Source organism: Mytilus edulis, chromosome 7 (genome assembly GCF_963676685.1).
Source record: "Mytilus edulis chromosome 7, xbMytEdul2.2, whole genome shotgun sequence".
Lineage (NCBI taxonomy): Eukaryota > Metazoa > Mollusca > Bivalvia > Mytilida > Mytilidae > Mytilus > Mytilus edulis.
In genome coordinates, this window is record NC_092350.1 from 48,380,545 (window position 1) to 48,396,200 (window position 15,656).

Here is a 15,656-nt window from a genome sequence, read left to right on the forward strand (position 1 = left end):
GTTGATTTAACTTGATTTTATAGCTTGCTAAACCTCTCACTTGTATGACAGTCACTGTTCATGTGAAGGAGTCAAATCTTATTCAGCGGTGGCTGTCATATTTGTTGTTCATTACTGGTTTTAGGAGTTCAGATTGTTTTACAGCTTCTCCTCAGCCAACTATACTATATGGGTCTTGTTCATGGAACAACGTCGAGTATTAACCTACAGTGATCTATAATACTTTATCTACGTCCTTGTTTGATACAGAACTGTTGTCGTATTGACAATGATACCACATCTTCCTATTTTATATGGAATTAATCATGTATTGTATGGATATACACACTTTTACTATCTGTCCATTTCCTTTGCAAGTACTGTCTTAAATTGTATTGTAGACATCAAATATACTGTTATGTTGTTGAATGTTGTTGTACACGTGTGTTTTTATACGTGTTTTGGTTTGCTCTACTGCAAAGAGATTGTCTAATAAAGTACAAATACCCCTAATTCGGTTGTGTTTGATGAGATTTTCTGTATTATCGATTTTCTCTATATTTAGTTATACATGTATGATGATATAAATGACCAGTCTTGATGAGCTCAAGTAGTGTACTACCAAGATTTATCGACAAATAGCTAACACTGTTTAAAGAAAAACGACGAAAAAATAAACCACAAAACACAAAGTTCAAGACAAAACTGAGGTTTGCGTATCAATAAATCCACCAACAACTGGATGAAATATCAGTTGTTTAACTCGTATCGTGTAACTGATATAATCATATGTCTCATTCGTTAAAAAGCTCTTGCCAAAAATATACATACATTATCAGACATGGGTTTATGCAAATTTGTAATTGTAATGCATGGTAATGCATTATAATCAAAGGCAACAGTAGTATACCGCTGTTCAAACTCATAAATACATGGACAAAAAACAAAATCGGGGTAACAAACAAAAACTGAGGGAAACGCATAAATATAAGAGGAGAACAACGACACAACACTACAATGTAACACACACAGAAACGGACCAAGCATCAGACAAAATCCCACGAGAATAACAAATATAAGATCAAAACCAAATACAAGAATTTGGGATAGACAAGTACCGTGACACGTCTTAACGCAATGTCAATTTACACTTAAAAATAAGAGAAAACAAACGACGCAACGTTAAATTGTAACACACACAGAAACGAACTATAATATAACAATGGCCATATTCCTGACTTGGTACAGGACATTTTTAAAAGACAAAATGGTGGGTTGAACCTGGTTTTGTGGCATGCCAAACCTCGCACTTTAATGGCAATGTTAAATATAACATTGAAATGACAACATAATATTACAGGACTACAATACAAATAATTAAGAGAACGTATTAAACAAAGAAGCACATGATTAATGAATAACAAAAAGCATCAGGTTTAAAATTCAATATGCCAAAAACGCGCCTCGTTCACACAAGACTCACTAGTGACGCCAAGATGTAAAAGATCGAAAACGAAAAAAAGTACAAAGTTGTACAGCACTGAAAATCAAAAGTTGAAAAAGGTTGTGTCAAATACGGCTATGTTTTTTATGCTTGGGATAAGAACATCCTTATTATTTAGAACAATTAATGCTATTGCAAACAGTAAATTTTATCAAATGAATATAACAGTTATACATAATGAAACTGAAGTATTAACTCACTACATAAAACAAACACGAATACATATTGCAAAAAGACCAATACAGAGTAGACACACACGACTCAGTCCAGGCCTCAACGCATTTAATTATGAAAATGACGTCACATACATGTACGATGGTGAAAAGGCATTACAAATTACGTCACATTTGAATATATGAAATTTCTGAAACAGCAGAAAAAGGACGTCACACATGAAAAACCATATCTCAAAAGTAAGATAGAATTAGGAATGATTAAAGATTATAATAGAACTAAATACTGATATTGCATTTAAACACCATACATATTGCAATACTTATAAATAGCAATTAACTATAATATATATATATGTCCAGTTTGAATCCAACTTCAAACATAAATTATCGTACAGATTACGTTGACCAAAATTAAATCTAATAAATGACGGCGGTGATTAATTTTTCTTTCCATAACACACAAATATAATAGAAAAGACGTCAACACATTTGACAAAATCCGATGAGAATTACAAATATAACATTAAACATTTAAACTAAATACATGAATTTGGGATAGTACCGTAACACGTCTTAAAGTAATGCGAATTCACACTCAGCAAAACAGTCACAATCGGGAATAAGTCACGTTTGGTAATTAAAAGATTAGACGACATATGGACAAACCACAATCTACCATGTGGTAAAAATGTCCTTAGCTAGTTTGGTTAAAGACACATCGTATGGATCCACCAATTCGTGATGGTGTCCATAAAATTTAGGGAGTGTCAATTTTAAATTGTCCTACTCATAACTTTGTTGGAGAAGTTTCTGCGTAAGGAGCACACTCCTGTATATGAAGTCCGTATAGTGTGAACAAGCACGTGAATAACGTATTAATTGTGATATGTAAACACCATACGAAGGGGCAGATGGTATGTTACTGCTGAGAAATGGGAAATTGATAATTGAAAGTTGAAATCGTCCCGTTTGTCATAGATTTTCGTGTGAAGTCGTCCATCTACGTCAATATTGAGGAAAAGATCAACGTATGAAGCAGTCCTCTTAGTATCAGTAGTATCCTTAATTTCAAGTTCACTGGGATATATGAGATGTAAGTATTGGCTGAAGTATGGGTTATTCAATGATAGAACATCATCAATATATCGGAAAGTAAAATTAAATAATTTCGCAAGGTGCTTTTTCTTTTTGTCTTTTAGAAGGTTCTGAATGAATTCTGCTTCATACGAGTACAAAAACAAATCAGTCAGCAGGGGTGCACAATTAGTACCCATTGGAATACCGATTGTCTGTTGAAATATAAATCCTCCAAACTCAACAAATATATTGTCGATCAAAAAGTCCAGCATTTTGATAATATCATCTTCAGTATATTTTCTAGAAGATTCAGTGTGATTTTTCACAAAATATGAATTATTGTAACCCAAAACAAGAAATTTGTATCTACGATTCCCATTTATTAGAAAAAGCTCTGTTTTATGAGATGGTGAAGTCGATCTTATGGGGAATAGTGGTATATAGCGTAGGAAAATCAAAAGTTTTTATGTTGCTGCAAAATTGCAAAGATTGTGATCGAAGGTTAAGCAGTAGATCTTTGGAATGTTTGAGAATCCACATCTGGTTAACACCACTGGTAGAATATATCTCCTCACAATTTTTTTGAAGCCCATCTTTAACTGTAGAAAGAATAGTAGTCAGTACTTTAGAAAGATGTTTAGTCGAACATTTTGAAGAACCAGCTATGTATCGTTCTTTATATGGGGTTTTGTGTAATTTAGGTATCCAGTATAATGAGGGCAAGTTTTCTTCGTTTTCTTTGATGTTGATACCAAAAGAAAGAAAGACAGATATATGATTATGTAAAATTTCGTCCTTGGTAAATGATGTTAAAGAATATGTAGGATTACCAGTAGTTTTATCAACTCCAAGCTCTGTAGTGAGACATTGCAAATAATGTTTTTTACATATGACGACAATATTATTGGAGGCTTTATCTGCTGGAACAACGACATATTTGTCATGCAAAGAGGATAAAGCATCCACAACCTCCGGATTCTTGAAAGGGTTAGAAACTGTAGTACTCATATTACATCGTAGTTTATGTATGCGCCTCTGAATGCATGATCGAATAGCTTTGATCCATTCAGACAAAGTGTCCAGTTCTGGTTTGTCTGGTTCGCGCTTTACCCATGTTCTTGCATAGTCCTCAACTGCATCCATCAGTAACTTGAAATTCTTTTTGCAGTTGATGGGCTGGAGGATTCTATAGTTTGGTCCCTTGGCTAACAACTCTCTTAGTTGTTCATTGGTAACGATGCCAAGGTCACCAGTAATAATATGACCAGCTGGACTGTATTGTGACGATGTACATGAGCAATCCGGAGGCTTGGATTTTGTATCTTTGAGGTTAAAAGCCTCTTAAACACTCTTCTGGTTGAAAATCTTGGATGCAATATACTTGGTGTAAGTATAAGAAATAACAGGTGTAGCTTTATTTTTGAAGTAATCAGGTATAGTTTTTTGTACAGATTTTTGATGGAAAATATTGCTAATATTTACAGCATCTAAACCTTCATTGGCGAATACTACCTTAAAAAAATAACGTTTTTCCTCACTATTGGGTACATTTTTCCAAGTAATTGCATGTAATATATAATGCAGCTATGTTTGCATTACATGTTATTGTCATTTAATACATTACTTTAGCAAAAATTGAATAATGGCATGCATTGCATTGCATTACATGGCATTACTTTGAAAAGGCTAAATATTGTTAACATATTGGAAGAGATTAAACTAAAACATAATTTTTAATTTCTGTGTACATTTATTTAGAAAAGAAAAAAACAGTAAAAGGAAGTAGGGACTGCTTTTGTCAGATTCTTCACATACACGATTTTACTGGAATCCCAAATCAACTTCCTTATAAGTTTACCTTTGACATTCGATACAATCCCACCTTAATATTTAATATCGAATTTAAACAAAACATGCATTAAATAATCAACAACTAAATATAAAAAATCAATTTACTTCATTGTGTGTCATAAATTGCATAACGTTTTAAATTTAATCTTATATAAGCATTACGTAGGCTGACATTTGGAATGTTTACCCTACAGTAGCTCCTGAGATCAGTCCTCGTATTTTTGGGGCGCAGGTCTATGGTTTCCTGTGTTATGTTTTATATACCATTCTTTTTTTTTAGCCATGTCGTTGTCAGATCATTTTCGATTTGCGTGTTTCAATGTCTTTTTTTATTTTTTGCCTTCTCTTTGAACTAAACACCATCTCATTATCCATCCCGATGACCTCCGTAGACTTTCGATTGTCATATATTTGGTTATAACAATAAATGAAAATATGCATATCGTTATATGTATATCATCAATTAACACTTTTGGACTTCTTCGTTTGTTTCATTTTCTTTTTTGTTGCGTTTTTCTCCCTCTCTTGCACTATGCCAAGGTACCTACTAGAAGTTTTGTGGATGAAGCCACTTCACACGGAAATTATATCGGTAACTTTGAATACGGGAAGACAAAAAATCAATAGCGGTTGTTCCTTAAGATATTGAATGAAAGTTAACGTGCCAGTGTTTTATAATCGAAAAGTTCATTCCATTCAAGTATATGAAAAAATATTTTTTTTTAAACCTGAATATGATATCACTTTAAAATACTTAGTACATGTAGTATACATTAGCATTTTAAACTCAATGTAGGCACCTTGGACATGTTTATTGATAGCCAAATGTTGTTTTTTTTCGCTATTAGTGTACTCTGGAATCAAAACTAGGTTAAGATATTCTCTTTGAGCATAGTAGATGCATGCTAGCATGAGCAGCCCTGAAATGCGTATTTGTGTTCTTAAAAATATTTTTATATTTTAACACAGTCATATGTTTGTATACATATTCCGCAGAAGAAGGAGCTTTTAGCTATATGTATTAGTCTGTGAGTAATGACTGAAGGGATATCATATACAATGCCATAATATTTAAGTGGTAAAGATGTTTTGCTCAAATGTTTTATTCCAACATACAGCAATTTTTACTTAATTTTGTAACTGTAAGATAGGCCTCATTGATGCCTTATTATTCAAAGTTTATTACTAAAAATGGTAATCAGATATCAGTATTGGTATAATAACAGTTTATTACAATGTAATGATATATAAGAAGATTTGGTATGAGTGCAAATGAGACAACTCTCAATCCAAGTCACAATTTATCAACGTAAACCCATATAGGTCAAAGTGTTGTCTTCAACATGGAGCATTGGCTCACACCGAATAGCAAGATATAAAGCGCCCCAAACATGCATAGTGTAAAATCATTCAAACGGGAAAACCAACGGTCTAATCTATATAAAAACGAGAATTAGAAACGAGAACGACTTAAGAACCACATCAACAAACGATAACTACTGAACATCAGATGCCTGACTTACATTTTGCAGAACAGGAACAAACAATTGAAGCGGAATTAAATGTTCTAAAAGGTACCAACCTTCATCATTCTCTGATACAATAGTGTTACATTAGAACATAGAAAGGCATACACTAACATATCAATTGAAATGGTTTACCTCGTTCAAAAGATATTGTAACACAACTTAACATACACTGAATTAAACCATTGTGGTGACGTCAGCCTATTCATTTACAGTGGATTTTTTTTCTAGAATCAACGCTTCCTAAATCCGTCGCTGAAATGGACTCACCAGATTATATTCTATTGTTTCCTTTGTGTGCCTAATATCATTAGGTTTATTGACTAATTTCCTGATTTCTGTTCACTAATGGAATTATTTTTAAAAACTTCCCTTTAATTTTTGTAATTTCTATATGCCTTCACTGGGAATCGAACCCGTCCATAAATTGTGTACATTAACATATCGACGAAACCTCTGGGCTACCAATCGGTTGCGATTTAAAAGTATATTTTATATATATAAATGAATATATGATATACATCGGTACAACGGACACACATGGCTTCTACCTTTATATATACATAATAGGTAATCGTATAGTATGAGTTGGTAGCCACGAGGTTTCGTAGTTACGATAAATGAGTTAAAGCTAAGGACTTGTCTGTTTAGGTTCGAATCCCTGAATTCTCTTTGTTGTTCCAATAGTCTAGATGTCCAGTTTTTGTTCTTGTTTTGAATGTTATTGTGGATAATTTGTGTAAAAAAAGCGTTTTGGTCGTTTATTATCGGATAATGGTTGGCTATTCCATATGTTTCAAACAAAACAAAACTGGATTGCATAATATTGGTCCATTTTTGTTTTATAAATTAATATTATATGATTTCATCTGTTTTACTATATAATTTTACAAATTTTAATTCGCAAATTCCTATGCTAGAAAATCGTGATATGTCTTGAATTAGGCTTATTGCTAGAAATTTCGGAAACATACTTATTATATGCACTATATATAATGTTTTTTGTCGGGTTGTTGTCCCTTTGACACATTCGCCATTTGCATTAAGATCAATTCAAATAGAAATAAGTTCGAATATGTCTTATTTTATAAAAACAGATAACATTCGGATGCCTGATGATATGAAGATCTTTCAGGGCAGACGTGTTGTGTTATAATATATTTGTATTTTTTTAACCATTTAATTGTGATATCTGATTTATTGTAATAGATCGTTTGACACGATTACATGGTTATTTCAATTCACTCACAATACCTTCTAATTAAGAATAGGCGTTAATTTTCAAAAGATATTATCACAATAGTTTAAGTGATAGATACAATGGATAAGCGTTGATTCATGAAAAACAATCCATTCGCCCTGCGGGCTCATGGTTTCTTTTTCAAGAATCAATGCTTATCCATTGTATCTATATCACAGAATCCACTTGATCTATGATAAAAAAAAATGGTAAAAATTAAATAACAGTATCTAACCGCTGTGCAATGTCACCCAATGTTAGAAAAACAACAATAACCTTGTAAAAAATTACGCCGTTTACATTAAAATAGACAGGTAAAAGATAATCATATTGTTGCTAGGTATAAAGCTTAAACGGAGAGCGAAAATATTTTTACAAAATAAATAAATCACAGTTCGAAAAAGTGAAAATGCATAGTAATACCAAACTTTTATCAAAGCTGGTATATAGACCAGTTATAACCATGAATATGTAATCATTTAATAACATATATCATTACAAATAGTATAAACAGGTCAAATGAACAAAAAAGAACGGTTTGAGATTTTTTGCAGTTACTGTCAGCTAGTTAAAAAATCATTCATCATATACTAAAATTAACTAACACACATCCCAATGAATTAGTATTTTAACGTCATGGGAGACAGACTTGTGCAATGCCAACAATAAATGTATCGACATTCAGTAGGATAGTTATAAGTTAACTTTTTTATATATAAAAAAAACAACGTTGGTGTGTCTATATACATCCTGTTTAAAAAGAATACAAAATTTGTAATGTTTTAATTTGCTGATGGCAAAATCGATATAAGTGCCAATTTAAATTATTATACTTCACGTTAAAATGCAATATTTTGATTGGCTAATGCGAGGGTGTTCATTTACTCAATCACATGGCTGAGAGGGTGCTATTTTGTTTTAATGTTACACTCTCGTCTAGACCAATCAAAAATCGATAGTTTAAACAACAATGAATTAAAGTTACATCAAGTAATTAGATACAATGCTAAAGTTCTACGTTTTGGCTCCGATTTTATTATTTGACTGACAAAAAAAACCATCTTGCTGAACATTTGTTGTTTTTCTAATACCCGTAACGTTATTATGTACATGACGTCATAGAAAATACTTTTAAAATAAAATTAATCTGTAAAAGACTGTACATGATAATGATAGGACATTCAGTATAATAAATTAAATAACACATAGCTGAGAGGTTGATAGAGCAGATTGGTTTCCCTCGAAAAAGCATTGTCAACCTTGGCTTCCCCGCATTTGATAATGTTTTCTCGGGGTAACAATCTGCTCTATCACCCGCTCAGCTATGTGTTATTTATATACTATATTCAAAGATCTAATTACAATATTGGTAAGATAACCTTAACTTATAAGTTTGTTTAAAGATCAGACAAGGGGTAATGCAAGCTTGTAATGGAAATGCATAATGTATTACATTTTCCCAAGTAATTGCATGTAATGTTGGGGCAGCTACTTTTGCAATACATGTTATTGTAATATGATACATTACTTTAGCGAAAACTTGTGTAATTTCATGCATTATATTGCATTACATGGCATTTTTCAAAAGACAAAATATATTGAACATATTGTTGGAGATTTCAGTAAAACAGAATTTTCAATTTCTGTGCACCTTTATTCGGAAAAGAGAAAAAACAGTTAGAGGAAGTAGCGACTGCTTTTGTCAGATTGTTCACATACTAGATTATCTCTGAATCCAAAATTAACTTCCTTAATAGTTTTACATTTGACATTCGACAAAAACCGAACTTAATATTCAATATCCAATTTAAACAATACATGCATTAAATACTCAACAACTAAACATAAACAATCAATTTACTTCATTATGTGTCATAAACTGCGTAACGTTCTAAATTAAATCTTACATAAGCTTTACGTATGCTGATATTTGGAATAGGACATGTTTACCCTCAGTAGCTCATAAGATCAGTCCTCTTATTTATGGGGCTCGGGTTGCTCAGTCTATGGTTTCCTGTGTTTCGTTTTATATACCGTTTTCCCTTTTAAGCCATGGCGTTGTTAGATCATTTTCGATTTGCGTGTTTGAATGTCCTTTTTTTCATCCTCTGCCTCCCTTTTGGACTAGACAACATCTCATTTTCCATCCAGATTACCTTCGTAGACTTTCGATTGTCATAAATTTGGTTAAAACATAAATGAAAATACGCATATCGTTAGATGTATATCATGAATTAACACTTTGGACATGAATATCAAGTATGTGGTCATTTTTATCAATTTCCTGTTTTTCGAAAAACTAAGGATTTTTTTTTGTCCCAGGAATAAATTACCGTAGCCGTTTTTGGTACAACTTTTCGGAATTTTGGATCCTCAAAATTGCTCAATGCTCTTAAACTTTGTACTTGTTTGGCTTTATAACTATTTTGAAATGAGCGTCACTGATGAGTCTTATGTAGACGAAACGCGCGTCTGGCGTACTAAATTATAATCCTGGTACTTTTGATAATTATCGTACTTCTTCGTTTGTTTACCTTTTCATTTTAATAAAGCGTTATTCCCTCCCATGCGCTAGGTCAAGGTGCTTCATGTAACGATAAGTCTCATGGATACGGTCACTACACACGGAAATTTAAATCGGCCATTTTGAGTACGGGAAGACGAAAAAACAGTATTGGTATATTCCTGACGATTTGGAATTAAAGTCCGTACCTGTGTTTAGTAGAGAAAAATCATTCCATTCAAGTATATAAAATCATTTGTTTTTACATTTCAGTATAATATCACTTTCAAATACTTAGTATAAATTAGCACATCAAACTAGCGACCTTTTCCCTGCTTTTTTTATGTTATTTAAAAAGAAAGACTTGATGAATAGTTATTGTCGAAAATAAAATCCTCTGGACACAAAATTCGTTTTAGATATGCATCTTTGATCATATTAAATTGGCATTAAAACGCGCTCTTATTCTTTATACATTTACACATATGTGTTATACTTTATTATCAGAGGAAGGAGTTTTCAGCTATATGTATAAGGCTGTGAGTATGGACTGACAGGATATCAAAAATGATGACGAAACATTTAAGTTTTCAAGTTTTTTTGCTCAAAAGTTTTATTCTAACACACCGCATTTTTTACTTTATTTTGTAAATGCAAGATAAAGCCTAATTTCTGCCTCTTGAGACAGATATAAATTCTTACATTGATACCAGTGGATTATCGGATTGATCCATTCAAAATAGTTAAATTATCAATATTAATGTCCGAGCCTTGGCGAGGACATTAAATTAATAATTGTAATATAGAGTTTAGATAAATCCGATAATACACGAGTATTTATGTTATAATCTGTTTCGTTAATGGTTAAAAAAAATCATTTTTTGATGAATGAATATCCATTTGAGTGCCTTCCACATTCCCCGACGATGTCTATTTCAATGACACATGTTGGCATATGTTGATACATCATGTGTACTGATAAAGGTTATGACCCTTAAATTCATCCATTCATCATCTGAGATCGACAACAACAACACGTTTATTACGTTCTTTTAAATGATGCACGAGATACTGAAATTAAATAAAACACATCACAGGGAATAGTATTTTGACATAATGGACAATCAAGGAAGACATGATTTGTGCAATGCCAAAAAATAACTGTATCGACAGACAGAAGGATTGTTAAGAGTTAACTTCCATATATATAAAAATTAATGTGGATGTGTCTTAATACATCCCGTTTGAAAACAGTACAATATTAGTTACATTTTAATTTGCTGATGACAAAATTGATGTAATTGCCAATTTAAACTTTATTAAAAAATATAATTACAACATTGGTAAGATAACCTTTACTGATACGTTTGTTTAAAAGTTCGATGAGTTGTCACAGATCACATAATGATTTCCGCACTTTTAGTACAATAATGCCGTAAAATTTAGGATGTGAAATATCTTGAACACGTGTAATCCTGGTATTTACGATGAGTTTATTTCCTTCAGCCTTCAAACTTAAAGCAATTAGGAATACTATACACACTTGAATACAATTCAGTTATAAACTCTAGTCTTTACAACATTGTACAATAGAAATATTGTTGTGTAACAATATTCCATATATCTATTGGTTTATATCAGGCAAACATGTTTTTGGTTAAAGCTATAACCCCCTGGCTTAGCAATACACATGACATTTTGAGAGTCGTATCTCTCTTCCATCACAATATTAGTTTATGTATCAATTACTTTTGTTAGGAAAGGAGCTTCGTGACTCCATATAGACTATACAAATAAAAGGCTGAAATTTTACTAGTTTCCCCATGACAGGCATATATGCATGTTATCAAATTAATTTGAGTTTGTACAACATTGCTCTTATCGCTTTTAATAAATATTGACCTATGTAATAAGACCTATTGTCATAATTAGAACTTAATGAAATAATTTTTACAGTTATCTAGATAACATTCATGCTATTCATGTTCAAAGTCGTCGTTATAATGGGGGTACTCTTCCTGTTCATTTTATAATGTATGTTGAGAAATGAATACTCTCACCAAGTATGCAGCCATCGTAGATAATAAGTCGGATGAATCAACGGTATATTGACTAGATAAAAACGAATCTGCATGAACCCTACACTTTTCCGACGTTGCTTGGTTTGTACTGTTACCTAATTAGGCATTCGTGCAATATGCAACTGTCATTACAGAAAATGATTACTCGACACAAATAGTCTCATTACGTATGGTGACTGTTTAGCATGAATAATATGACTATTTAAATCGTTTTTGAAATCTAAATCAATTACGACGTTGAAGAGCAATACAAACCAAATGTTTCATAACAAATTTCTTCACGGTTGTCTGAAATGACATTTTAAATGACACGAGTACACAATGCCAATGGTCCTGTTCAACTTAATAAAAAAATGCTTAAATTAAGTTATTTCATCAATACTAGAACACATAATATCAATATTCATAGTATGTTTCATAAGTGGATGATAATCGCATGACCTTAATTAACACATCAAATCATGGCAATATATTGGTAAATAGTTTATATAAGTAAACAAGTTTGAAAAGTTTTCCAATAGATTTACATCAACAAACCATTTGCGTTGCATGTTAGAATCATTCATTTGTGTGATTAAATAAGTTAATTTTACGTGACATTAATGAACTTGTATCCCTGTAAACGTTATATATAACTGCATACACAGCATTTTATGATCTTTTTTTTATAATATAGATAATATAGAAGGATCACCTATAACATATTTTTTGGAATATGTTGAAGACATTACAAATTTTAGCATGATCATTATACAAAATAATTAGTTTGGAATGTATCGATATTATGTGTAAATGTTTTGTATTGATTTCACCAAATGCAAATGAACACATTACACAATGTATTCTAATGTTATTCAGACGTTCACACTCACCAATCCAACATACACGTCAAAACACACACATACACACACACCGTCTCACCGGAATCTACAGATATACACACCAATCCTATATACATTATATATGTATATATTTCAATATAAAACAAATCAAAGAAGGAACTAGACTGTGAATTTTAACCAAAAACGGATGGTTCTTCTATAAAAAAAATAACCAGTGATGTTTGAATCACTAAAGTTCAAGTCAAAATAAAATTCAAAGATGAAGAACATTAAGTAATCGAAATTGTAAAAGGTTGTCCTCAAAACAAATGTAATTTTTGTTTGGTTATTGTTTTTCGAAAGGCATGGTTATATCAAAATAATTTGAAATTAAATAAAAATGAACCAATTAAAGTTAAATGAATAAGACATTCTACAGAAGCCGGACAATTCGTTTACATCAGTTGCACTCTTAGAAGCCAAATCAATAAAAAAAAAGTTCAAAAGTACAATAAAAAAGCAAAAACACTTCTGTCAAATCTGACTTTGCTCTTTTGGTTCTTCAAATGATTTTCAACAATAGCAAATATGGTTTGTGTTGTAAACAAGTTAAAGGAGCACTAAATACTGGGTTGATGATACTGTCTGCTCGGAGCAGTGACATTGGCCTAAAAAAAGCACATGCACGTCTGGGATATCAAACTTATACTATAATCATTCAGATACACATCAGCCAATGTAAAAAGATTATAAAATAGGCAGTGGAATGATTGCATATGCGACAACGATCCATTAAAGACCGAATTTTGTAAAACCTAGCAATTTTATTCAATTATGTCATGTAACAAGTAGCGAAACCCATACCGCGTAGCCAGACTTTAAGTTCCCAACATCAATCTAAACACAATTCAATTCAAACGAAAAAAGTAGCGTTCAGCACTGTGACAAACCATTTACTGAAAACAAAACATATATACAACGACAATCGAATATCACTTGCAAAAATTTCCTGACGTAGGACATGCACATCAGCATGATGAAGGTTTAACATGTTTATTGGAGCCAAACACTACTTTTAAATCAAACAACACATCAACGACCCATGCAAAAAGTAAAACTCCGAGGAAAATTCAAAACGGAAAGTCCCTAAGCAAATGGCTCAATCAAATGATAAAACACATCAAAGGAACGGACAACAACTGTTATATTCCTGACTTGCTACAGGCATTTTCAATAACGACTATGCAACAAAAGAACAAATCAAATCAAATCAACAGAAAAGGCTTTACTCATCTGATCGACAAAAGGCCCCCCAAAAAAACTGACAAAAAGCTTCAAACAGTATAGGTTCTAGAGTACTCACAGTTAAACGAAGCTAGATAAATGACAATAACAATTGATAAAATATTTAAAAAGAACAACATGTCTCCAAAACTAAGATATCATCACTTCACATCAAGTAAATGAAACGTAGAGAAGTCATAAACAGCCAGGGATATACTATTGTACATGTACAATGACAATGTATCGACGAAATGTTCATAGCTGTTGCAAAATACTATTTAGTTATTCGTTTTCAAACAATATTTCAAAACCTTATAGTTATTACATCATTATTTTCCATCCTTTGAGTATTAGATTAAATAAAGGATCAACAAGCTCACACGGATTGCGTTGAAACCAACATCATTGAAAAAAGGATGTTTTGCTCGTAAGAAAAAAGACTTCAACCAATAAAATCGAAATAAATCTATAAATCTTTGCATATATAAAACAATTTAATAAAGATATTATGCTATTTGAGCAAACGAAATCTCCGACTTAATACATTAACATATATGTATATGAGTACGTTTTTATACCACCCCTAATTAAAAGTGCATTGTTTCTTTTTTTATAAAGTTCGGATTTTTTTTTTAAAGTTTGAATTCTGCTGGTCTACTGAAGATCAAAATCAAAACGCAAAGACAAAACAACAATACTAACACCCCAAATAGGAGGTTATTTAATGCTTAAATGAACGATTTGCAAACCCTGTTACATAAAAAGTTCCCGGTGAAAATCAACTTTGTGATTAGTCTCATTCAGTGATATCGCACTCAGAAATTGAAACATATCCATGTTCTTTTGTAAAACAGAATTGAAATAACAGTAAATCAACTTATGATTACATGATTTGTATGTGAAATGGAAGGCATATTTTATTTTGACAACAATCTACGAAATATAACAAATAAATTAGATTGATTAGCAGTGTATAAACTCAGCCTTACATAATTTAATTGTCAATCCTATAAGAACACCGAAGGTTGTTAGGAATGAAATCAACGATTTATAAGTCTAAACATTATTCTAAACTAAAACACATAATCGCATCTAAAATGTCATTTAAGAGATTTACACTGATGCTTCAGTTGTATTGAATGTTCTAGACATTCATAATGTTTGTGGGGTTAAGACGTTAAAATGATATCAATGTCTTAAAAATTAATCTGTCGTAACAAGAATAATGTACTCTGATTTGGATTGTAATACTTGAAAACATACATCGACTTTTTATATATAAATATAAGCGCATGTTTTAATTTTTAGACTTAATTTTTGATTAATTATTTTATCTTGTAAGAATTGATTAAAATAATTTGACCTTTATTTCACATATAAAATTCAGATGGTAAACCTGTTGGCGTTATGTAACATAACAGTTTATAATGACTGGAATAGAACAAATTATTTTTTTTTTCAAATTCTATATGAAAAATAAACCATTAATAGAAACCCACATTATGTTGCCTTGTACATTTTACTTATTTACTTACTGCCCTTGTACGCCATTGTCAGATTTTACTTATTTACTTACTGCCCTTGTACGCCATTGTCAGATTTTTATTGTAGATA